This window comes from Lolium rigidum, chromosome 3, assembly GCF_022539505.1.
Source record: "Lolium rigidum isolate FL_2022 chromosome 3, APGP_CSIRO_Lrig_0.1, whole genome shotgun sequence".
Taxonomy (NCBI): domain Eukaryota; kingdom Viridiplantae; phylum Streptophyta; class Magnoliopsida; order Poales; family Poaceae; genus Lolium; species Lolium rigidum.
Window position 1 is genome coordinate 207,701,140 of NC_061510.1, and position 23,688 is coordinate 207,724,827.

General features: G+C 39.8%; 3 long non-coding RNA genes across 3 annotated transcripts; all 3 read left to right on the forward strand.

Moving 5' to 3' along the window:
- The first annotated feature begins 987 nt into the window (after positions 1 to 987).
- On the forward strand, positions 988 to 1,204 carry LOC124704466. The gene is made up of 2 exons (XR_007003568.1): positions 988 to 1,038; positions 1,116 to 1,204. It is a non-coding gene; the product is annotated as an uncharacterized LOC124704466 (long non-coding RNA).
- A 5,554-nt stretch (positions 1,205 to 6,758) lies between these two features.
- LOC124698878 lies at positions 6,759 to 9,995 on the forward strand. The gene is made up of 3 exons (XR_007001157.1): positions 6,759 to 6,885; positions 9,470 to 9,551; positions 9,935 to 9,995. It is a non-coding gene; the product is annotated as an uncharacterized LOC124698878 (long non-coding RNA).
- A 5,497-nt stretch (positions 9,996 to 15,492) lies between these two features.
- Positions 15,493 to 15,976, forward strand: LOC124698879. Its single transcript, XR_007001158.1, has 2 exons — positions 15,493 to 15,697; positions 15,811 to 15,976. It is a non-coding gene; the product is annotated as an uncharacterized LOC124698879 (long non-coding RNA).
- The last annotated feature ends 7,712 nt before the right edge of the window (positions 15,977 to 23,688 follow it).

Here is a 23,688-nt window from a genome sequence, read left to right on the forward strand (position 1 = left end):
GAGGCAGGGATTGGAGGAGGAGGGACCAATCCCAATCTAGGGTTTTCACCGCTCCATACAAGCGACGACTGAACGAGCGACGCGGCCCAGCGCCCGCCCCTGCCTCTGTCTACCGGTCGCGCACGAAAATGGTCGCAGACATCATAGACTGTGAACAAGCTCTCTTTTATAGGATTGGATCCTGGGTTGGTGTTCGCCGTTTGTTGCCATGGGATGGGCAGAGGCATGAATGCTAAATTTCCACCACTGTCGGTTGGTCAGGCTAGAGGTCAAGGTGAGTGTGCAGTGTGGTTGAATTTCCTATTTCTTGGCGAATTGTTGTGTCATTCTCTGGTGTAATTTGTTTATTTGTTCATATCAGGTCCAGTTTGTCTTTGTTAGGGTCATGGGCTAGGTCAGATTGTTTGTCTCCAATTAGGTATGTTTATTGACTTATCCCGCCTATATTATTGCTGTTTTGTTTTGATTGCCGTTTGGTTATGCTCGCAGGCTCCTCTCTGCGGTCCTGACTGCCTCCTTGTGTGACGAGGACAGAATTGTTGCTGGCCATGTTTGACATGATTCCCCTCATGTTTTTAGCATTGATTTAATGGATTGGAAAAATTGTATGTTGAAAGAGTAAAATTAAAGTGATGTGTGGTGGGAGTACAAGGGAGAAGCTCAATTGAACTAAGAGTGCTGCATGTATGCTATGATTGTTTTGTTCTTATGCACCACTTTCCACTTGAACTTTTGTTTCAGTGCTTAGACATTGTTTCATAGTGTTTCGTGTTACCACATTACTCATCCTCTCTCACTCCCATGCCCACCAAGATCCAGCATGCACATAGGAGGAGGGACGGCCAGGAGGTGGCGGCTTGCTTCCCTAGAACACCGCACTCTCAGTCTCATGTCTCGTGCAAGAACTGGAATGAGGCATTGAGACATGGAGGAGAACGAATTGTAGAAAACATGTCTCGTGCAAGAAATGGAATGAAGCATTGAGACATGGAGGAGAACGAATTGTAGAAAAGAACTTAATACGCATCAACCATGGAGGTAAGTTCTTTTCCACCACTCATTGAATGTCACACGCCATATGGTTAGCTATCACTGAATCCGTATCTGTTTTGTAGCTTTTGTGTCGTTGCTTTCTGTGCGTGAATTTTGGTGTATTTTACAATTCTTCTTGTGATCTGCCAAGAGGGAGAAAATTACAGTGTTACAAATATATGTTTACCGCTCTGCAGCTTGAATAGTAGATGTATTTCAGACATAATATTTGTTATCTTGTTAGGTTCCAGTGCCTGGATGTTATATTTACTATAGTTGGATGTTGGTGATTTGATGAGCTTACCTTTGTTTCAGTTATCTTAGTAAGGTTTCTCTGTATTATCCAGGAGCGGAAGTCATTTGATGAAAAGTTTGTTAGGATAAACATAGGAAAACTCTGTTAACTGACATCTACAGCATATTCATTTAATGCCAATTTTACCAGTGGTTCGTAATTTTGTGTAATAGGAACTACCAGATAACATCGAACAAAATTAGTCATATAGCTAATGTAATATGTCAATGTTATATATTAGTTGGATAAAGTCCAACAAAATACGAGAGCCATGAGCTGAAACACACATTGTTCAAAAATCTGGTCCGATTACAAGTTCCTTTAATTCATTATTTACTCTAAAAGAAAATGTACATGACTAATCGTGTTCAGTTTATCAATACCTACATTATATGGTGATTAGAATTATTAATCTATGCATAGTACCTTGTTGAACTAGCAGCCTAAAGCAAGATATGTGCTATCCCGGGAGAAAATTAGCAAGACAAGTGGCCTATTTATTTCTAGAGATTCAAGTACAACCCTTCATTTTATTTTATAGAGTTTCAAGTTCCTTAAAGTTACCCCCAGTTCCTTAAAGTACCCCTCACAAGCTTTGCTCGTATTTTTATCTGCTATAAGGAATATATTCATTCTTTTCAACTTTTTGGCGAGAGAATGGGAGACGGATCAACTATGAAGCGGAAAAGTCCATTTTACCCACCTATCCATTAACAACCATTCTGGTATGAACCTACTGGGAAGTACCTTCGGTGTACAGTTACTAAGCATGGCATTTATTCCTGTTATAGAACTCTACTTTCCTGCTACTGCTACCAGATTTTACATTCTGGAGCATGTCTTGTACTTATGGATGTTTCTTGGTCTCCTTCTGCTAGGTATTATTAGTGCCTTCTTATTTTGGGGCCACACAATTGCTTTGTCACTTTGCTTAGTTCTATGTCGTCTGTTAAGATTTTGAGTTTTTGATGGAAACTGAAGATAGTACTTTTTGGTTCATCCATAAGTAAACACTTTTCGGCTGACCCCGTTCTCTTCTTTCGTCAAGGCTACAAGGTAGCAACAATTGTGTCAGTTTACTGAAAGTGCTGTGGCAGATTTTTCTAGAGCTTTTATATGTATGAGATTTGACTATTAGAAATATACTTAAGCTCCCATCTTCACTGAATTTTCGTTACCCTAATATTTTCATGAACCATCAATCCTACATCAATCGTACATCAACCGGTGCATTTTGTCCTAGCTGGGCCCTCACTTTTCCCCTTGAGCCTAGCCTCCCTCTTTTTGGCATAAAGTCATATATATTATCATAACTTTAGTGCAATATGTACTGCAGATTTAATCCAGCTGACATGGGGTTCTTACTCTTCGATTTTAGGTAACAACCTGCCGACACATGGTTGTTACTCTTCCACTTGTAATTATCGACTACGGGTCCATTTTTGGCTGAGATTTTGGTTTTGGCAGTGGGATGTACGTACATCTTGAATCAAAATGGCAGGTACATCTTGACATGGTTGTTTATCCCGTGCGTGATTTGAGGAAGATGCACAGTTTTCCATCTTGAATCAATGCTGAGTTTTGTGCTCTCAAATGAATATTTCCCTGCCTGGTTTGAGGAAGATGCACGGTTTTCACGCTACGGAAATTTATTGTTTATTTCAGTTTAGTCATTGTTTATTTTGGCTTATTTCCGACAAAACTTCATAACGTGCGGACATCCACGTGATAGATTGATGATTTAGTTTTATTGCATATGTTGCTTACCAATGTGGTTATGGTAAAGCCTGACAAGTTATAGAAATTGTGAAATATTTAATATCAATGGACAATAGCAGAAAATGGGAAAACAAAATCTCATGGCAAAAAATGGAAGGCGAATCTAATAGAACCGTAAATACTCTCCGCATAAACTTTAAATGACCAATACATGAAGGATCATCATACAACTATTTTGGTATGAAACATCATGTATAATTCTGTAAAATTTAGATGGATAAGAAATAAACGCCACATTTGATGCTCATATAGCAACTAAAGACATGAGCAATCACCAAAAATATAGATTTAAGCACTGAAATAAATTATTTATTAAATTACCGTCCTATATGTCAACATCCATTGGCATATTAATACGCTTTTATTTGCACTTGCGCGATAGCGCAACGGGTCATCTAGTTACTTCTATAAATGTTCCTAGACTACCCGGCCAACCAGCCATCCAAAAGGGGCACATTGATCTGGGTCGTCCATTTCACCATCTCCAATCCCACTTTTCACCACAGCCATCCGATCGGTGAATATTTTTCTCACTTATTCAGCTTCCTCTCGAGTCGCCGATGCGTGGGACCAGCTACGCGCGGGGACCGATGGTTGGAGACTGCGACGCTGCTCGTTTCGCGTCGCCTTTCTTCGCGTCCACATACGGTGAAACCCTAGATCGAGAAAAGCAGCCAATCCCCCATCCTACAGCCCCGCACTTGTCTCCTCTCGCGCCGCCCCTCACCGACGCGGCGCACCGCCAATCCCCTGGATGGAGCCCGACGGGGACTGCGGCGTTCGTGGAAAGGAGGAGGTGCGGCAGGAGCGCACACGGAGGTGGGCAGCGGCGACGCCTACTCCTATCCTCGTCCCCGTCCTCTCCTCTTCTCCCGCCCTCGACATCGTCTTCCGGCCGAGCGATGGCAGTGAGCACGCTCCTGCTCGGATGGGCCGGACGGGGACGGTCGCAGTGGGAGGCGCTTGGGGAGAGCGCATGGAGAAGGTGGCGGCGCAGAGGGGTAGCAGCGGCGCATCGGCTGGAGAAGGTCGTCGACAGCCGGCTGGGCTCGAGATTTCCTTCTCTGGGGCGGACGGGAAGGTAGGAGCACTGCCGCCTCCGTGCGCTGCTCGTCGACTCCTGGGGACGCCTGCTTGTCTGCGGCGCCGCAAGCAGCGCGAACCAACAACGGAGGAGGCCATGTAACAGAAGAAGACGGCGCGAGAAAGGGTGGATGCAGGGCGAATCGAGCGATGCGGGCGATGGAGTGGTGGTCAGGTGCACACGTGGGGCTGGGGAGTGGCACTCCGCATACGAGCGCGCGCAGCTGTCCAGCTGATAGCAAGTACGGTGAGCTGATTTACTCCCATCTTTCTTCCCTTCTACTCATGTCTCTGTCTGTTGCTAGACAATTTTTGTTGGAAGAGTAGCGAGAGGATCAAGGAGGGGCGGCGCTGGCCCGGCGCTGTGCCACACGAAGATGCATCACATCTCCCCCCTCATCCCTTCTGATTGGTCTCCCCAACCTGAGATTCTTATTCTGACTCGTATCGGGCGTGGTGCTATCACAGCGGCAAGTAGGCAATCAACACCACCCCTTCTCCTCTTTATTTCTTGATTTTTAGAAGGATTCATCTTAATTTGAGATGTTAATTTGTGATTGTGTTCTTTCTTCTTGTATCTCGGGATGTGATCCCGGCTAAGATGAGGTGGCTATCATCGCTTGTAGTTTTTGCCCACCACATGTTTGTTGAAATGTCCGACTCAAATTGAAATTTCTTTTATAAATGTATAGGTGACGTCATCTCCTCTACCAGATTGTTCAGTCGCTTTTGTCACACCATGTGATGTGTAGATCAAGTGTTCATCATGCGGTACAGCTGGGAAGGAAGGCCGCAAGGTGAGTCAATGTGCTCTTTTTATCTTCTCCGTTTCTGAGCATATGTTCAACACCACTCGCTTGATTTAATCCCCTCTATTTGTTTCAACAATGGAAGCATGTATTAGTGAACCAATTGGAGGTGCCGTTTGAGTCCTGCTACATCATTGATATCCTAGATATCCACATGGTACGTCAACTTTTTTCTGTTCCTTTTGTGTGCTCTTGGGATTAATTAATGTGATGACTAACTGCAATCACCCTATTCGAGAGCGATGTCGAGCAGGGAGCTATGTTTTGACAATGGGAATTGTAGTTTTATCTTCCAATCTTTTAATTCGAACCAAACTTTGTATATCGTTTATCATAGAACATGCCAAAATTATATGTAGGGTTAGTATATCTGTGCAATCATCTATTCATGCATCATTTGATACATATATCTGGAACTTCTAATAAAGGATATATGATATAGTTTCATTTCATAATAAATTCCTCTTTAACTACCAATGAAGACCATGCTGTGGTATTAAGGAATATCTAATTGAACTTTTGTACTGTAATAGTGACTAGACTTAGCTCTAAAGTGTGCATATGGTTCTTTCCATGCATCATGTACCACACACCTGCTACACCAGTCAGATCAATACATGGTAATAATAGATATTTGTTCATAAAGTTTCCAGACAGAGTAATTACATTTTTCTATAAAGTTGATTTGCAAACATGTACCACCTTGTTGGTGTAGTGAGTCGGTACAGATCAGCTCGGTCCATACATGCACTACATATATACTGGCTAAGGATGTGTAAATATAGGAGGGTAATTAGAAGCTACCATCTTGGTGCCGCTGCATAAGGTTCTGATAATGCTTTATTTCAGGTATGTGCAGAATTCTACTAGGGATAAAAATCAGTCGAGTAAAAGAGGGATGAAAAGTTGCAGTCTTTGTGATAATCATGGGAGCCTGGGACATGTTCACTTAAACTATTCTGCTGCCGTTTTCTTTGGTATTTGCAGACCTACATCCAGTATATGATAGTCCATTGATTTAATGGTTATGGTAAAGATGAGAAAGTTGGTTGATATGGGGTTTGTGCTTTATATAGGGCAATATGGTTTTCTAGAAAAGGTACTTGAACGCTTACTTTTTTTTGATTGCTTTGGTTTTGTTTCAATTCCATTTGCTGGTATTGTTCTATTTTGAGGATTTTTATTTTACCGTGCTTCCTTGCGGCAGGCGACGACCGGGCGAGACAGGTCGATATAAAATGGTTAATTTACTTGTTCATTTAGATAAGGGAGGAGAAGGGAGCATGAGATGAATAAATGTGTCTCTGATGATTGTTTCCATGGCTAGAAACATGGTCAAAAGCCCCATGTGAATTTCCTCCCTTTTTTTTGTTTGGGGACCTTTTTGGGTGAGACATTTGTTGCTTCCAAGGGTTGCTCTGGTTGCGCTCCACCGCGTCGGGTATGAACCTACTGGTGGAGTAGCATGGAGATGGAGAGAATAGGAGCATATGGTGGCTGGGTAGTGGTGTTTTTATGAGATGGAGATAAAGTGGTTCTAATCCGAGTGTATTCTAATCAGATATTTTATTTGTGATTTTATCTGTGATGTAATCTTGCTGATTTGATTTGGATAGTGTAGAGGTAAAATTTCCAATCACCAACTGATGCTTTTGAGTTTTAACTTTTGCTTCTATGCTGAGTAGATTGGTCTAAAGGTGAAGGCCTATAAGGGCTTGTCGAGATAAACTTTTGCTTCCGTGCTGAGCGTATTGGTCTAAAGGTGAAGGCCTATAAGGGTTTGTCGGTTTGCAAGGCACCGGTTCTTGAGGCAAGCTTATTTGGATCACGTGGGCAGCTCAGGCGTGGAGCAGAAAATCAAGAAGATTTGATTTGGAGTTTGGGAAGGTAGTGTTGTGCAATATGCATGCAACAAGTCTGTTCCACAGTGCATGTCTCACTCAGTTGTTTTTAGACTTGTGATTGCATTTTGTCATTTTAAGGCTTCATTGGATCTCTGGATTGCTTTGACGTAGGAAGGATTTTTTTACCATTAATTAACACACGATGTTAGTGCTGGTGCTTTTGTGATGAGTGGCGAATGAGGTACGGAATGAATATAAAAGGATATACAGCAGGTTCCATTAATTATCTGGCATATTCTTACTTTGTCAGAAACCCTAAATGGGAAATTGCATAAGCTGCATTTTACATGTAGCATACATGGGTGTGTATCTTAATCGAAAAAAGAGTGTGAGTTTCTTTTATTGCGGAATTGAGATTGACAATATAAAACAATTAGTTCTCGTGGTGTTTTGTTCATGGTTTCTTTTCGTAATGTACATGATTGCTTTGTCGAGCTCAGCTCATTGTCCTTCAATCCGTTCAAGTAGATCTTTTCTACAACGATCCGGCGATGCAATTATTAAGCTATTTGACTTGTGCACACTATCAAGAAGCTTGCATGCTTTCGATAACCATGAGTGTGATTTTCTTTATTGGTGCATGTCTTCTTTAATCAGTATTTCTGTTTATCATGCTCAGTTTTATGGTTCCCATTGGTCAGTCAATCTACCCGATCTTCTTCAGCTTAACTGATATGCTATTAAGTAACTGATGTTTTGTGTTGCACAGTTTGCGCCTGTAGGGGGGGGGGGGAGGTCTTCCAGGTTGAGTGGAATCCAAATTTGGAGGCTATATTGTAGCTTCCACAAACAAAACGGTTATGATATGGGACGTTAGTAGGAAAGTTTAGTCAAATCTGCTCCTATATTCTATTTTATGTTTGCTTTTGGCATCTTATTTTCCCTCTCGCCACATTGTTATTTATTGGTGAATCAGTCCGAATTGAAACCGAAAAATATGTAATGAGTTTGATCCAAAACAACAATCTGTCTGCATTTACTTCTGCCTTATCAACTGCCAATGCTCTTAATTTGAAGCCAATTCTCATTAAAATGGTTAGCAATAATGTTAATAGGAGAATAGTTCTGGAAGGATTTATGACTGAATGTACATTTAAAACCGAGAGTGTGAACTGTAATTGAGCTTTATTCAGATTTGGGCACTTTTTATTTATCGCGGATTCGGAACGAACTATAATTGAGCTTTATTCAGTAGAATAAAACAAGCGCATTTTTGAAACTCAGTGCAGCTGCAAGTTCTTTGCAATTTATCTGGTTGTGTTCATATAGTAGAGCGGACAATCCGTGTCGCTGCAGCCTCAAGGTAGTGAGCGATTAACAACACCATGTTGCATACATGGTCCATGGTTTTTCCATTTTTAAATGCAGAAGCAGGACTCAACATTTTCAGCTTTGTTTTTGGTAAAACTTATTGACAAGGTTGATTAGAAATTTTATCCTTTTCTTTACATGTCAAGACGACATCTCTCACGGAGTATTTCGTCCTGCGCCTTCTTCCTCGAGCTGGTCGTGTGGTTTAGTGGTCGTTATTCATTCTGTCGTCTTCTCTTCAGTTCAGTGTTTAGTCATGTGTGGCTTGGTTTCTGCTTGATCTTGGTTTTTAGGCTGCAGTAGATGCACTACACACCTAATGTCCTAATGTGCATAATCATTAATGGTACATAATGTATCCCCATGGCAATATCATCTGCTCATTAAGAAGCCCACTATCATTGATGGCAGCACTGACCGACAAGCTGCCTTTTGCCCTTGCCGTGGTCAATGTTGGTTGTTTTCACACTGATGGATTTAGTGGCATATTGTGTGTGAACATTGAAACTGATTCTCATGGCCTTTAAGTACAACTTCATAGAGTAGTGTTACGGCGAGATGGACAGAGGTAATTACGGCGGTTGGTGCTTTCAGAACGATGGGCAACCGTTGACTTGCAGGCCCTCACTGTCCCTGCAGCTAGAGTTTCATATCTCGTGCTGAGGTATCACTATCTCATATCCACTGCTTATGCTTCTTCCCATAGAAAAAATAGGCTGCAGTTTAACTGTGCTATTTATTGTGATCACTTAGTTGCAGATTCCTTGCCACCTTCTTCAGGTGCAGGGAGTGTTCCCGGATCATTGTTCTTCTCGCTGAGTTGGTTGCTTTTAGGCATTTCATTAGCGGGGATAGGTCAGTTGGGATAGCGTCAGACTGAAGATCTGAAGGTCACATGTTCAACCCACGATCACTGCATTTTGACATTTTTTATTTTCTTGTTTACCACCAATCTTCCATTTTCAGTTTAGAAGTAGATCATCTGCCATTTGCGATTTAGAAGTAGATCATCGGCCTAGCATGCTCCTTGGTTTCACTCATGTTGCTTTGCATAGTTAGTGCCGAGATGAGAAAGTGTAATTCTTTCTCACCTTCCCTCTCAGCTGAGTCTCCATTTAACTGTACCAATAGCAAACATGACTATTTTATTGCATCTGTGAGTATTCATCTACTTCTGGCAAAAGCAGTTTTGTAGACTTTCCTTCGTGCCACATTTTCCGTGGTGGTGTATGCAATCTAACTGACCTATCTTGCAGGTAACTAAGGATATACATTGCCAAAGTTCCACATGTATCCTCTGTTCCCTGCTTTGGTTTGGATACTTGCTTGCCACCTTTGGTATGTGTCCACATTATGGTGTGTTTTTTGTTGGCTTGTTGGATCTGAATGTTGCTTCCTACTTTTCTGTCTTCCTCTAGGATTCAGTATATAGGCATATATATACAATATTATCTAAAATGGGATGAACTCGCACGTTGCTCGGGATCACGTGTAGCGATATGGTCTTTGCGCTGCAGCCTTTTGCGTCTGCGGATGATACCATCTGACTAAAAACTTATTAGCTTTGTTTGTTGATTTTTTGGGTTTTAGATTGGGAACTTATTAAATCCATATAATTCTGAACCATACTTTGAAATGAAAAGTAGTAACTACAGAATGGTGTTTCAAATTATACATCATTATTTTATTTCTAACTAATCCTTTACTTGCTTCTTTTTCAGTTGGAAATTAGCTTCCTGGGTAGATCGGTTTCAAATAGCTATATTGAGGCTTCGTAAATATAAATTTTGTAAGTAAAATTATATTGAGGCTCTATATCCGTCTTAACATCAGATACATTTTCTATGCATCCTGGTCATATCATGTCATGCTAATATGATGTGTTCAACAAATACATTCCCTTATGGTAGACTGCTGATTTTTTATTTATGTTGATAAGTATATTTAGTTAAAGCTCACTGAAACTGTTGTTATTGATCAGGTGCGAAGTTGAGTGGGAAACAAAAGAGCATGTGCCAGCTCAAGCGACAAAGAGAAATTGGGGCGGTAAGGGAGGAAAATTGGGCACCCAAAGTAAGGGAAAAGAGAGGAAAGCGAGAGATGAGCAAACCAGTCCACATAAATTGGTTGAGAGAGGAGCTCTCACCTTTCAAGCGGCAGCCAGCTTGATCCTCTGCCGGATCTGCACCAACATCCTCCTCCGCCAGCTTCTTGCCTCGTCGGCCAGCCTCCTCCTCTCCAGCATGGCACAACCCTCTCCCAGGAGGGTGGCAAGGTATGACTCCTCTCTTCATCATCGACTCTCACCTCTCCGCCCACCTGCTCCTATTTAGAATGTGCCTCCTTTCTCTCTACTGTATGCTCGTGGTGTTGTTGTGCCTCTATAATAGTAGTAGTATTTGTTGGATTCGGATGTTAGCTGCATGCATTTGGAGGTTAGCTACTAGCTGGTCCATGTGAGATGTTGGCATTTGGATGTTAGATGCATGCTTGATTAATCGATTAAAATATTTGATATGCTGGTTGTCTCGTTCGAATAGTACCTTAGTGGATGTCATTTATGCCAGATGATTAGAAGAGTACATGATGATGCTCTGTTTAGTTTTCTAATTGATTACTCTACTGATGCTCTATTGGTATATTCAGATTTGCAATGTAAGCTATTGTGTTTCGACATGCTTGATCATGCGAAGTTTAATCCTTTTTTTAATCTTTTGCACACATTTATATCAAGTTTTTACCTCGATTGCGAACTAGGTTCTCATCGGGTCAGTCGCTCGGAGATTCTTTGAATTTTGTGATGAATGATAAATACTTTCATTTTTCTTAGCATGTGACTGTCAAGCAAATATGTGTCGTTTCAGTTTTGCCATATACATTTGTTGTGTCATGACTGGTGTGCGATCAAGCATTCTAAGCATGTGACTGTCAAGCAAATATGTGGCGCTTAAGTTGTGTCATTTTTCTTAGCACGTGACTGTCAAGCAAATATGTGTCGTTTAAGTTGTGTCATCTTCTTGATATTATGTAAACCTTAGAATGCTTGATCGCACACCAGTCATGGTTAGTAATTGTTTTTGCTTTTTATTACGTGCTTATAGTTTCTCTTTCGTAAGTATTATTTTTTTTATACTTGATGGATGCACAAGTATATGAGACATCAGTCATGAAGTAGGAACTAATTATGTACTATATAACAAACTCTTTCATTATTAATATTTGTTCCACTATTGATTTGGATTCCTTAGAAAGGATAAACAGTGATGTTTTTTTTTGTAGTTTTGGCGATCCATGATCGCTATAGTTTTGCATTGCTGTTCAATACACAATGTGGCCTGATGTTTAATATTGCAGTGTCTGCCGCACAACTTGAGTAAGAGTGCCTGCTACGGCTGATCCAGGATACGCCCAAAGAGGAGTTCCATATTGTGTACATACAAATTATTGCCAAGTGAATTAAGTTTTAATTTTTAGTGCAAGGAGTAATGAGCACAAATATATATGTGATCTTTGACAAGAATATGCTTTTCTTAGTGATAAATTTAAATTAGTGCTTAGACATATTGAGCTCTTCATCGATCTATGTATCACATGAATACATTAGAGTTCCTTATAAGTGAATACATTCAAAACCCTAAGGACTGAATACATTTAGGCTCCTTACAAGTGATTGCATTTGTACCACCCTAAGGACCGACATCAACAAGGTAGCCAGCATGCGCTAAAACGAGACAGAACTTGTGGTTTAAATTCTCACCCTGTCACCTGGGCATATAGTCAAATAATTCCGACTCTAAAGTAAATGAATCTCAAACGCATATACTCCGTCCGTCCCGTTTTAATTAACTTGGGGGAGAAAAAACGCTTCGGAAATTGATTTTTACATTCCCGTCCTATACAGTTTCAAATTTTAAAACAGACTCCCTAAGATTTACCACCAGCTCGCCAAACGATCGATGGGTCCAGCTGGGATCGATCGAGGGAAACAAAGGCGTATGAATAGCAGCAGGGATCATCATCGTTCGACGAATACTGGGCCAACGAGATCGTCGTCGGCCAGGCCGCGGATGAGGTGGTCAGCGTCGCCGCTAGGCGCGCGGAGGCGGGCGGCTACTCGTACGGCTGCGCCAGGATGTGGCTCTCCATGGGCTGCCCTCCCGCTCCCGGCAAGGGGGTGAACGGGAGCCTGGTCGACGGGAGGCGGTCCTACGATCGGGAGCTGGATCGCTTCGAGGACGGCCTGCGGCAGTGCATTGACGATGTGATTCCGGATGATCCATGCGGCTGGGGAGAATTGGGGATATAGGCGCGGAGCGGAGCGGTTGGGCTGGGTCGAGCGGAGTGTCCGACGGCCTGATTCGTGACGAGGAGGACGTGCGGGTAGAGAGTAAAAAACAACAGGTTTTTTTTTGTAAAATTACGGTTGAGTTAATTAAAACGGAACGTAGGGAGTAGAAGGAAGTCAAGTGCCTGGCATTAGATTAATAGAGACCCATATGTGGCCAGGTTTGTTACGTAGATGTTGAATACCAACTTACAAATCAATGAAATTACAAGCAAACAACATATACAAAGAGAAAAACATTCTAAAAACAACGAAGCCATGTTCAGCGAACAACATATCGAAGCCAAGGAAGCCACGCTGCAAACTCATACTGTCCATTGCCAAAGAATTTCTCTCATGGCATAAGTTGTGTATAGATTCCTACGATACCGAGATCCAACACTTGCGCCATTCAGTCACATCAATTATTATTTCCAAACAAAATATAATATGTTGTTTCACATAAGTTTACATATTAAGTAATCGTCCTTACAATAACATGTTAATAGGTCACAACTCCTAAGGTAAAGCTTATGGTTTCAATATGTTTCTCTTCAACCCATTTGCGCGGGGGCAAATGAATTGAATAGTATCTCTATTCAACCTCGAAAAAATGTAGAATAATACTATTAAAAAAAGGCATTTCCCATCCATGTAGATGAAGTACCCCAATCAGTTTATAATGTTTAAGACCAATAATTGAACATTTGTTTTTCTTTTTCTTTTGCCATTCGTTCTTGACCATTTGTTTGTTCTTGAATATAAATGTCCTCCTTTTGCATGTGCTACCTTTATTTCAAAAGGAAATCTTTCGGTTCCATCACCTAGCCGAGAACATGTTGCGATTAGCCATTAAAAACGCAGGCTGATCGTTGATTCGGAAAGTTCTGGATGTAGAGGTTCAAATTTCATTTGCTTTGGTTTATTCTTTGGTGGCCTAGGTGACCTGACGATGTTTCATATTTTTTCCATTTTAGTTTCTTCCTCTCTTTGAATACTTGATATTTTTGCACAAAGTATTTTCTAAATTTTGGAAGCCAACACATCCTATACGTGTTTCTTTTGTTCTATGATGAAGATTGTACCACTCAAACTTTTCTTCAGTTTTCCTGTCAAAGTTTTATTATTAATATGTCGAGGCAAAAATTGTTAGTCCATATATCATGCATTCTTCCTTGGTAACATATTTTCTTATGTTCGTAGCATAATTTGTTGAAGAACGGGTGCAACTTATGTCTATAATCAGTAAAAATATAGTGCCAGCTAAGACTTCAGTGGTAGAATTGTAGTTCTAATATCTTGGGTGAGCAAATGTGAATTCCTTCTAATATTTTCCCGAATTGAGAAGTGAACCTTGTTAATAGATTTCATGTACATATGCTTTCTGTGCGTGTGTCATGTGTACATATGCTTTGTGTGTAGAATTGCAGGTCTAATATCTTGACATATTTCCACGCGCTCTCATCCTTCAAATCAACAGTTCTTATCAGGTGATAATTAGGTGTGTAAGGATGTCTCAGCATATCTCCTCCTCTTTGAGTAAGAAAACATCTTCATTCTGCAGCTTAGTACCTCCGCACCGTTTTTAATTCCATACGAAGTATAATTTTGCTGTGACACTTTTCCCGATAGTTCAATATCCATTATCTTGCCAGTTTTATTATGAAATAAATTAGCAGTATCCTTCTCTAATCTTCCCATACTCAGGATTCCTGTTTCGCATTCATGCAAATCAGAGATCATATATACATGTTAATAACATTACCGATCACTGCTAATACTATCTTTGGTAATAGCATGTGCTAGAATTTATATGGTCTTGTGTTTTTAATTATTTTATAACATAATTAATGCTCACTCGAGTTGCATGCAGCCTTGGGTGAGCTCAGCCTTGGCCGAGCTGATATCGTCACCAGCCGCAGGTGGCGTGTGCTTGAGATTCCACTCGAGATCGACCGGATTTTGTAGTCAGTCGAGTTGTAGTGTTCAGTAATCAGAACTTGTCAGGTCGTTAAATTTCAGAGATGTAAACTGGTATGAGTTTCAGAATTATATGGCCATATCCACTGTAAATTTATCCCAAAGCTGCTAATGTATGAGTTTCAGCGCTGCAAATTTATGAGTTTTGTGCACTATCCAGTCATCTACTACAATGCCCAAGCTTGTACATTGTAGTTTGAAGTTTTTGTGTATTTCTTAATCGACTTGCTAGATGGAATGGTGTTCAGTTAGAGAAGATGGATGCTTGCTTGGTAGCCTATCATATGTACTGTCCCTTTCGATTTTGCTTGTAGATCTTCAGATAGTATTTTTGCTGGCAAACCTTCTATAAACAAGATGGTATATGCCCTTGCCATGCTCTATAAAGAAAAGGGATTCCATGTGTTTGTGCATGTGGTATTCTCCAAACTGTATTTCTCTCTTATTAGCACAGATTTAACTATCTCCTGATATTTCAGGCATTGTCTTCTATGGTTTACCACATTAGTAAAAACTGTTGTTTGCAGAATATAACTGTCACAGTTTCCCCTGTGTGGAAAATTAACGACTACAGGTCCATTTATGGCTGAGATTTTGGTTTTGAAAGTGTGATGTACCTAGCTTGGCATGTACATCTTGACATGGCTGTTTATCCCAGGCTCCAGGTGACACAATAGGGATTTGTGCCAATTATCATCGGTCATCATAGTGTGATGCAAACTTGTGTCTCTACACCACTAATCTGACCATGATTTCAAAAATTAGTTTGCTGGCTGACTGAAAATAATGTTTGTTGCGTGGTAGTACTTGATTGCCACTTGACTAACATCTTGTGTATATATCTTGAAGGAACTGAGCTCGGCAATCGCCTCCAAGCGAGTGGCAAGAGAAAACAGTGACTTGTGCTATATTACTAGAGCTAGAATCGTTTGCTGGTTTTAGGCCTTAGATTAATCTTTGTAGATTGTGTGACACTGACATCAAATTAAAATTCAGTATAAACCATCATGTTTACAAATAGTGAGAGTTTTGTTGAGGACATCTAACTGAAAGAGGTTTATTTTTGACATCAAATTCTTCATGAAATATGTCAGCATCCACGGCCAGCTCGGAGCATGTCCGTGCGCCATCGGCATGTGATCCTGTTGGAGTTGATGAGTGGCAGAGCCTCATTGCAAAGGTACATGTAATTGTGTCTGCTAAAGGCACACAATTTCGAATGGTATGACTTTCAAAAAAAAATTCGAATGGTATGTTTGGAACCTGGTTACATGATGTATGCAAGTATTGCAGGCGTTGTATATGCGGTCAACTACAGTTTGTGTGTCCGTTTAAATAGCTGCAGCAGCTGAACATCACATGTATCTATTTTTTTCTTGCTATGTAAGAACTATATAATTGTAAGTGTCATCGGATGTAATGCACATATGATATATGCACACTCTGGTAGTTCTGTTTATTGCGTTCGATCTCCTTTTTAGGAACTTGGTTCTCCTGTTTCATAGCTTCATCTTGCATAGTACGTTGGCATGTTAACATACTCACTAGGCTGGAGTGTATTGGTTCCAAATTTTGGGATATTATAGGCTAATATTTCTTTTTTGTTCTTGCTTTGTTCACACGATCATGTGATTATTTAGTTTAGGTATGCAGTTACAAACATATCAAAGGAACTATTTAGGATCTTCACTAAACAAGATTTCTAATGCTGAGTTTTGTGCTCTTGCCAATGAATATTTTCCTGCCTGATTTGAGGAAGATGCACGGTTTTCAGACTACGGAAATTTATTGTTTATTTTGGTTTGGTCATTGTTTATTTCGGCTTATTTCTAACCCTGGATTATGTGAATGGATCATATCAAAAGTTCATAACAGATGCATCTACTTCCAGAAAGTGTTTCGGTTCACTTGTGCAAACATCCACGCGATATATTGATGATTTAGTTATATACCATATGGTGCTTACCAATGTGGTTCCGGTAAAGCGTGATAAGTTATAGAAATTGTGAAATATTTAATATCAATGGACAATAGCATAAAATGGGAAAACAAAATCTCATGGCAAAAATGGAAGGCGAATCTAATAGAACCGTGGATACTCTCCGCATTAACTTTGAATGACCAATACATGAAAGATCGTCTTACAACTATTTTGGTATGAAACATCCTGTATAATTATGTAAAATTTAGAGGAACAAGAAATAAACGCCATATTTGATGCGTATATAGCAACTCAAGACATGAACCATCACCAAAAATATAGATTTAAGCACTGGAATAAATTATTTATTAAATTACCGTCCTATATATCAGCATTCATTGGCATATTAATACGCTTTGATTTGCACTTGCGCGATAGCGCAACGGGTCATCTAGTGTTTACTAACAATAGAAAGAGAGAGAGTTGTGATTTCGGACATACCATACTGGAGTTTTGTGAGCCTATGAAAGAGGGGCACGACGAACCCCGGTGGACTATGGGGGATTGAGAGCAAGATTGGTCACACTACACATCAAAAGCTATTGTAGTTGGTCATATTAAAAAATAACTCTATATCGCAGGAAGCTTAGATGTTCTTGCTAGCTGTATGTTTTGGGAAATTCGTCTTGGCTCCCGGGAGCATTTGCTCCCGGATTTTTGGGGAGCAAATTTTGTTTTTCAAAACTTTTCAAAAAAATTCGAAAAAAATCATGCACATACCTGCCATGGCACGCACCACCTAGTGAAATGTCGCTGCGAAATGTCATCGTATGCGTCATGGGCAAAAATAACAAATTTCCAGATCTGAGATTCATATTTTTGGATCTCATTCCATGTCAGAAATTTGTCATTTTTGTCCAGGGCATATACAATGACATTTTGGAACGAAATTTTACACGGTGGTGCGTGCCATGGTCAGGTACATGCATGATTTTTTTCGGAATTTTTTGATAATTTTTCGATTTGTTTTAATTTTTCGAAAAAAACGGGAGCAAATGCTCCCGGGAGCCAAATCGCCGCTCCCGTATGTTTTCGGTTATTGTTTTGTTTGTGTATTTTGTCATAGACAGTGTAGTCAGTTTAACTGTTGTGGTACAGTGGTAAGATCCTCATGGAGTTTGTACGTGTTATTATGTTTTCTGATTCGTATTGAATTTCAAATGAAATGCAATATGATGTAGTATCAAATGTTGTCTGAATTGAACTCAACTTGCTGTTTTCAGTTTAAAATAGTTGATGCATACTTTTTTTCATTGAACCTGCCATGTTCAATAGTTTCTTTTTTTTTCTTAATTATGTTTTCATGCAGTACTCGGCAGTGTCTTTTTCTCTGCTTGAAGCTACAGTGAACTGAAATGGTAAAAAGAATAGAGAGTGAGTGAGGGACGTCTTGCTGTTTGCAAGGCACCGTCCAAACATCCACCGTCCAAATAGATCCAACAGATAGCAGCAATTCAAGACCAACACAAGTTGGCTCCATCCTCCGCGCACGCAGCCAAGCGGGCTCTGCAGACCTGTTGCTCCGGCCGCCGCGCTGCCGGGGAAGGGTGGGGAGACGCGCCGGCTGCTCCTAGAGGGTGAGATTTCTGGCAGCGTGCACTCTGCCCGACGGAACCCCCCTGTCCCCTCTGCCCGTCTCTGACTGCTCCGTCCGCACCCCATCTGGTGGCTCCCTCCGCCCACTCCGACGGCCACCGCCAGTTCCAGGAGCTGCGCCTCCATCTCCCAGGCGCGTGAGTTTTGTCCGCGTAGGCCTTGTCGTGCGCGAGTTTCTGGAGTGGTGCGTTTCCAAGCAGAGCCTAGAGGTGTGCATCTCAGCATCTGGGTGATGGCACCGGCAGACGCTCTCCATTTTTTTACGATAATTCTATATATTTAGTTAATGTATACGCCATGAAGGAATTTTTCTGTTTCCGCCCTACAAAATATACTAGTATGAAAAAGTGGATACCAAACCACATAATATTTCAATAAAGTCCACAAATATCATTCTTATCTGACACACACACCTTTTGAACTATTGATAGCCAAACTCTGAAGAATGCTTCGGTACTTTACTGCTAACTAAGCCAACCAAAAAGTCCTGTTCCACTGGTAGTTTGCTTCAGAAGGTGCTGCCTTGGTTTCATCGGGAGGCAAGACAATGAATCTAGATGCCCATTCCGCAACCATCCAATTCCAACAACCAGCAAGTATCTCACGTAAGAAAGGACAGTAAGCACAAGTCCTTGTGCAAAAGTTAGTTCAGGTTCATGTAAAAATAGGTCCGGATTCTGTTTATCAGATTGGATTATATTGCCACTGGTCGTACCATCTTTCAGTAGTTTTCTCAGTAAGATAAATTAATTCGACCATAAATTAATTCCACCATCAATCCAGCGTGCACTACTTCCGTGCTACTCATAATTTGGTGGGAGTTTGTCATTGCAGATAACCTACAGTACAACACTTAATGAGTCACTTGTAAACCAGTAGTTGCACAAAATGCTGGAGGGCTGAGAAAAGATATAATTATATAAACTATAGATCGATAGTAAGCAAATCAAGTAGAACAAAATATAGATAATCTGAAGATGCTGGTCTGCTAAGGCTCTGATTGTTCTACAGTGCTATTTGTTTGCACCAGTTAAGTTCGTATTCAGCTAGTCTAATTCACTGACGCGCATTCCCAATGAGTCCTTGCCAGATCAATATATAAACAAAATACCAGAGATGCAAGAAAAGATACCATAGTAAAGTGACAAAACTTAACGTAGGCAATCCATAGATTTTTTGTATTAATTAGTATACTAATTGGTCATATTTTTGAACAACAACGTGAGATGCAGGACATGTCACTCCAGTTAGGAAGCTAGACTTGATGCTCATGACTAATAAGAAGTGCAAGTAGCACAGCCAGGGCATTGTCTACTGTCTACACTTATCACATTATGCTTGCAAGTAGGAACTGATCACATTGTGACTCAGAGTAGGCATGCCCTGACAAAGTGGAGGCATTCCGTGAGTAGTCTTGGTACTGAAAAACCGCAGGCGGTAGTGGTTAGAAGGTTGGACAGGCTGCGTAAACATGGTCATGTTCCTGCAATAGATTCCAGACAATTAGCCCCTATAGTGCATATACCAATGGAGATTCTGAGACTGAATAATGTGCATGAACTTACCACGGTAGCATTTAGATGGATTCATTTTTCTAAATAACATAAAAAAATGAGCATGTGAATAGCTTGTACAGTACAGAGAACTAAAAGCTGAGAAACTGAACAGAGTATTTGTTTTCCTTTCAAAGCTTTCAAGAAAACAGTCTGTAGTGTTAGAAGGAATTTACACACTGAATATAAGTTACCAATCTCTCTTACAGCTCCTCACCGAGATGAATACAATTGTGCCATGCTGAAATAGATAGGCACTAATATATATGAATGAAAAAGCAAAACAACATGTACTAAATTACCAATCTATAGCCCTCTTACAGTTCCTCACCGAGATGAATACAATTGTAGCATTGAAAGATAACAGCATCAGAACTTGGAGTACCTCTGTGATGTATAATTTTCTTTTTGGTTGAAGCGCAGATGTCCATCTATATATACTCATTAAAACCTGTGAAAGAAATAGTTCACAAGGACATATCAACAAAGATAGTTCCTAATAACAAAAAAGAAGTGTTATAAATATCCAAAAGCAAGTGAGTACCTGCTCTTAGGGGAAAAATAAGTGCATTAGAATCATTGTCTGCTCAAAATTTGATATCTCATACGGAATAATACAAGATATCCTGCAATACAACAATTATCTACAATTCAGACCGCTGGTTGTTGTCACCGCTGGTGTAGAAATCATGTGCCACCCAAACACAAGCATTCAAATTCACACCTCAACATATACAAATTAATAATAAGCAAGAAAAAAATGATGGCTCATGCTGACAACAACATCTGATGCCACATGCCAGGCTTGTAGTTTTGATGTTCTAAATGATTATTACTTCACCACGGAAACTAATAAGTTTCATCGTCAATAACAAAGCGACATTACCTGAAAAGCTATGTACACAAAGGTACTTTATCCACTAATCCCTACCTGAAGGAACATATGCTGGACAGTGAGGAGGCGAGGCATGGGAAGCACCGTGGAACCGCTGCACCAACGCTTGAGTTTATCAGTAGATTTCACATGAAATTCTTAACGGTCTTGTGCCGTGGGATAACTTTCTAGTAATTATAATTTTCTAGTAATTTCAGCAGTTGGAGCCCATTCAGCTATAAATAGCCCCAAAAGTTAATATCATAAGAAGCTCAACACTATGTATTACACAAGACACAAGGAGTATATATGAAAAAAATGTAGTATCCAGTACTAAAGTCATTTTTGCAGAAGACACATGATCAAAGTACCTACTTCCGCCCTGCCTTCTTTTTTCATTGATGAATGACAACATATTGCTGTTGGATGGTGCCAGTCATGCAAGTGTTTGTCCAGGAAATAAAAGTGAACACATAGCTCTAGGGATGAAAACCTGAACATACACTATAACATGGAGATAACTGCTTCAAAATAAATTATGCAACCAATATGCTTTACAGAATTTGGGTGCAGATCACTGATATGCACAGACATGATTTTTCAGAAGCTAGGCAAGTTTATATTACAATCCTGACCAGCAAAATTGTCTATATGCTGCAAAATTTATACGGTTACAAACTACAGCTGGTACTCTTGATTTGCACACGAGCTGGTTATTAGGGTCCCCAGAGAGAATCGGATAATCAGATAATTCTAGAAAGACGAAAAGCTATGAAAGCTAATCTCATTTGATTCAATAGGTTCAATGTGGGAAAACACGAGTTACTTAATATGACTAACTTGTGCGCAAGAAGTCGAAGGCACAACTTTGCCGCTGTAACATGCAACCTCAATATTGACATAGAAGATAATTTAATCAATAAAGGAGCAGGGAATGTAACCTAACAATCATAGATGAAGTCGAAATATATGTACTCCCTCCGTTCCTTTTTAATTGACTCAAATTTAGTACAAAGTTGTACTAAATCTGAGTCAATTAAAAAAGAACGGAGGGAGTACCTCGCTAGCTTCTAGACAATGTGAATCATCTGATTTTCTATTTGAGTTCATGCTTCATCGAAAGAAATGCAAAGCTAACAAATATTTGAGTAAAATCTCACAGGAATATTATTGAATCAACAAAGGAGCGGGGAATGCAACCTAACAATTATAGATGAAGTAGGAAGAGATGTACCTCGTGAGCTTGTAGACAATGTGAAGCATCTGATTTTCTATTTGATCGAGTTCATGCTTCACAGAAAGAACTGCAAAGCCAACAAATATTTTGAGCAAAATCTCACAGGAATACAGATTCTACTGTAGTTTTGGGACAAACAAAATTTTCACAGTCAAATCTCACGAGTTAATGCTTCATAGAGAAACCAAGCCAAACCCATTTTAACAAAATTCTACTGCAGTTTTAGGACATGTACAAAGAACACAAATCTACAACGATGGAATAAGCAGACAGTTTTGATCTCAATCAAAATTCAAGCTAATGCGGGAGCTACTTATTTAGATGAACCAGATCCAAAGAATTTATGTGTTTATTCATAGATTCATAACTAAGAACCATTATCTCTACAAAGAAGTAACTGACGTGGAAGGGGAAACTAAAATTATCCTCCACCTGAGCTTGACTGATGCACAACTTGATCCTGATAGCAACCCCTCACCTCCCTTTTGACTTGCTGCTGCCTCGATGACAAATATAATTATGCTCCAACATCCCTAATCCTATTAGAACATAAACTGTACAAAACTGGTCAGAAATGTTTCTAGTACCAAACTGCAATACATAGAGGCTAGCATATAGATAGGAACAACTCGTAAATGAAGAAAGAAAGAAAAAATATAAGTGAAATTATAATTAGGTTACTCATTTACCTGTAGGAATATCCATAGCTTTGAAGGGTCATATCTGAACATAACCATTCATTCTAATTATTTGTATGCCCCTGAAAAAGAAAATATGACAAAGAAGTTTATCAGAAGGTATCTCCATAAACTGTAGAATGCAAAACTTGTACAAAATAGCAAATGTGATTCACGAATCGTAATGATTGAATTACTGAATTGTAATTCATGCTATTTACCAAACTGAAACTTTCATATAGGTACGCTCTCATCTACTGTCTATACCTGAACATACTGTAATATAAACTTCAGAAATATTAGTTAGAAACAAAAGTAACAAAACATTGTATTTGTCAAACTAAAGATACCCATTTGTAGTTCAAGAAAAGTAGCATCTTACATATGCCCTGCAAGAATTTGGCAAGTAGAAGTTTCAGGCTTACATATGCAATGCCCACATGTACATGCTCTTAGCAAAAAGACATGCATCGGAATTTTGTCCGATCTCAATCAAAGATCCAAAATAGAGCATTTTAGCAAAGATAGATAGCGACATTAGAACTATATAGATTCTCATAATTAATCATCACTCAGAAATAATTTTTAAGGATACAATACAATGCAATACTCGCGTAAATAATTTTCCAATTAGTAAACAATAGCTATCCGGATTCTAGCACAAACTGGATAAATGCAGGGCAATGCTCATTAATTGGTGCCCCATCATTGCCTTCTATACTATGTAGAATGCAATATTCAGTAATAGATGATAGAAGATATGATCGTCACCACAAAAGGCCACTATATATGTCTATATAAGTGCTAACCAGAACTCAAGTTTGTTAACTAAACAACCCAGTTTTGATGTTGTGTCTCTGCTCAACAAAAATTCAGAAGACTGAAACAAAATATAAGAATAACCTGCTTGGAATTTTGTCAAACACCCCATAGGAGCCAAACATGTGTGTCATACATGAGTCCAACGTGAGCATGCTCTGATATTCCGGTTCTAGACTACAGGAAAATCGGGAAACTGATTATCTTCACTGAAGTCTGACTTTGAGCAATAGGGATATGTATTTACTGTCTGGAGCATCTCTGAGCAGTAGGGATAACAAATAAAAGAGCTATGCAAAAATGTACAAAGTATTATCACTTTTATAGATAATCTGATATATAACCAATTATTCAAGTATTGGCTCAGTAAATTCACAAAAACATAAGCTACTCTAATTCCATCTCAGGGGTTAGATAAAAACCAAACTGAAAGT